The following is a 2,993-nucleotide window of genomic DNA, read 5'->3' as shown; positions in this document are numbered from 1 at the left end:
CATCCTTCACCCTCAACATCCTTCACCCTCAACATCCTTCACCCTCAACATCCTTCACCCTCGGCATCCTTCACCCTCTGCATCCTTCACCCTCAGCATCCTTCACCCTCGACATCCTTCACCCTCACCATCTCCATGTTGTTAAGGCAATGGGACTTGTTTTTCAAAGACAAATGTCAGGTGGAAGTCATAGGCTGTTTAGGGGGGTCTAGAGTACCATACTATGTCCTGATTAACAATTCTCTGTTCATCAACTTCAAAACTAGAACCAACTTGTTCAGAAACCAACATTTATTTCCTAAGTTTTTATTATCTGTCTTTGGTCTTACCAGTACCCAAGTCTGATGCCTTCAATGTGGATAGATGCTCACAGGAATTCCAGAGTGAAAATATCTGGAGGATGGCCAAACTTGACATTGGTGGAACTCAAGTTCAAAAACACTGCCCATTTATTTAAGTGAAACGATAACATTTTACTATGAAAGTCCTTTGGGAGCTTGAGGAAATAGACCAAGGACTAGAAATGGAACAAACTATGAACCAGTGGGCATTTGTAACATTGACTGGAGTCAATACAGGCAGCGGATGAAATGTTAGTTATGGGAACAAGAATTAGGGATCACTGTGCCACGTCTGGCAAGACAAAGTTCCGCCGCACCCATTTTGATGGCTAGTGACCGACCCCAAGTGGAAGAATATGGACAGGGTAGGCATAAAGAAGGCTTCAATGCTACAAGGTTTTAAGTCCTTAAAATAAAGAAAAAGATTCATATGTGGCACAATGTCAATAATGGACCAAGCTGGTCAGGGCTGCACAGGTGCTTGCTACGTTCTTTATGTTTTTGTTCATTCATACAAAAGTTTATGTCTGGATGGATGATTATACATCTATAATCTGGACATTTTGGAATCAGAGGCAGAAGAATTATGAATTGCAGGCTGGGTTGAGCAACACAGTAAGACTTTGTCTCAACAAAAATAAAAATGACGATAAAACTAGCACTGGGTGAAGTGTTCTCTTCAAATTAGCTTCTCCTCAGGAGGGAGGCTCTTCATGGTCACAGGGAGTGAGTGTATCCAGAGCTCAGAAGAATCTAAGCCCTTCCTATTCCCAAAACAGCTGTTGCCAGGGGCTTTGCATCTGCAGGCTAAAAGTAGCAGCCCATCCTAACATTGTGTCGAGCTGTGTCCAAAACTCAAAGCTGCGGTTAGCAACTGTAACCACTGAGGCAGCAGAATCTTCAAAAACAGGTAGTACTTCTGCCTGACTTACCCAATTTCCTGTTGAATCGTAATTTTTATATTTAGCAAACTGTGAGCCTAGATGAAAGTGTTTTTTTTAAATTTTCAAGTTGTTCCCTAAGACTGAGACAAAGTGTGTGAGTGCATGTGCACGTGTGCGTGCGTGTGTGTGCGTGCGTGTGTATGCGTGCGTGTGTGTGTGCGTGTGTGTGCGTGCGTGTGTGTGGGCGTGCGTGTGTGCGTGTGTGCACATGCTTCTGTTTCTAGAATTAACTGGGAATAATGTCAGAATGGAGGTGGTGGGGCAATGAGGACAGCATGGAGATAAAGAAGTGACAAGACCATAGCCAGACGCGACCACATAGTCGGGGATTCCTGAGAAAAGACCGCATAGTGTGGCTGACTTCTCAAATGAGTCTGGATGGTTCTGGAAGGGTCCTAAGGAGGCAGCTAGCCTTTTGTGATTTCTGACTCACCTTGAGAACCCTCTCTTTCTGGGTAAATGTGTTGTCTGATCACTCTCTCTTCCTGAGGAACTAGTTGCTAACTGTGCTTTCTTGTAACTGTACACGGAAGAGCACACCACACAGGTGTTTGTTTGTTGGGTTTTTGTTGTTGTTGTTTTGTTTTTGAAGACCATACAGATTTAAAGCCTGACTTTCCAGTCATTTTTGGTTTTTGGCGTGTGGGAGTAGGTTCATGTTCCCATAGATGTCACAAGTCCATGTTGCGTGTCTTTTTCTGTCACTCTGAACCTTATTTTTTGATGCAGAGTCTCTCACCATACCTGGAGCTCACATTTTGGTTACACTGAACTGACCAGGAAGCTCTCAGGAGCTGCCTGTCTCTGGGTTGTGGTGTACAACACCATGTCTGACTTCTTATCAGTGTTGGGGATCCAAACTCAGGTGCTAGGCTTGCAATCATATGTACTTTACCTGCCAAGCCAGCCCCAGCCCCCCTAGTAAATTTAAGTGTTTCATAAATATGTCAAGGACATTTATTAATACTGACTTATCTATCAACTTCTGGGTTGTCATTTGCATTTGTAAATGCTGATTTTGTTCATATACTCTGACCTTTAACTACCTTAGTTTACCTAGGATTATGAACAGCTATAGTTTTAGACTGCTTGAATATTCATATTTTGATGGAGGAAGGTCATTGGTTAAGTAATAAAGAAACTGCTTGGCCTCATAGGTTAAAACATAGGTGGGAGGAGTAAACAGAACAGAATGCTGGGAGGAAGAGGAAGTGAGCTCAGAGACACCATGCTCCCCTCTCCCGGGCAGATGCTATAGCTCTGCTCTCTGAGGCAGACGCATGCGATGAAGCAAGCCGCCAGGTCAGACATGCTGAATCTTTCCCGGTAAGACCGGTGCTACACATTTATTAGAGATGGGTTGATCGGGATATCAGAATTAGCCAGTAAGGGCTAGAGCTAATGGGCCAAGCAGTGTTTAAAAGAATACAATTTGTGTGTTGTTATTTCGGGTAAAGCTAGCCGTGTAGGAGCTGGGCGGGACAAAAAGCAGGCCCGCAGCTCCCACTACAATATTTACTTCAGAATCATATACATGTGTTTTATTCAGTTCAGGCATATTCAAAATTCCAAAAGGCTAAGGTGGTGGTCTACAGCCTTTTAGAACCTGTTCAGAAAACTTCAATGTACCGAAACTTGGAATATCTCTCAAACACAGGTAGTGGCAATGGCAGACCTGACCAGAGCTGCAGTGTGAGACCTGTTAGTG

General features: G+C 43.7%; 1 protein-coding gene across 6 annotated transcripts in view; it reads left to right on the top strand.

The window, feature by feature from the left end:
- Armc2 (armadillo repeat containing 2) overlaps positions 1–2,993 on the top strand; it is a 113,791-nt gene that overhangs the window by 37,861 nt on the left and 72,937 nt on the right. The window lies entirely within an intron of this gene.

The sequence above is a fragment of the Microtus ochrogaster genome, linkage group LG9, assembly GCF_000317375.1.
Source record: "Microtus ochrogaster isolate Prairie Vole_2 linkage group LG9, MicOch1.0, whole genome shotgun sequence".
Taxonomy (NCBI): Eukaryota; Metazoa; Chordata; class Mammalia; order Rodentia; family Cricetidae; genus Microtus; species Microtus ochrogaster.
The sequence above is the reverse complement of the archived record's forward strand: the minus strand, read 5'-3'. Positions and strand labels throughout refer to the sequence as shown.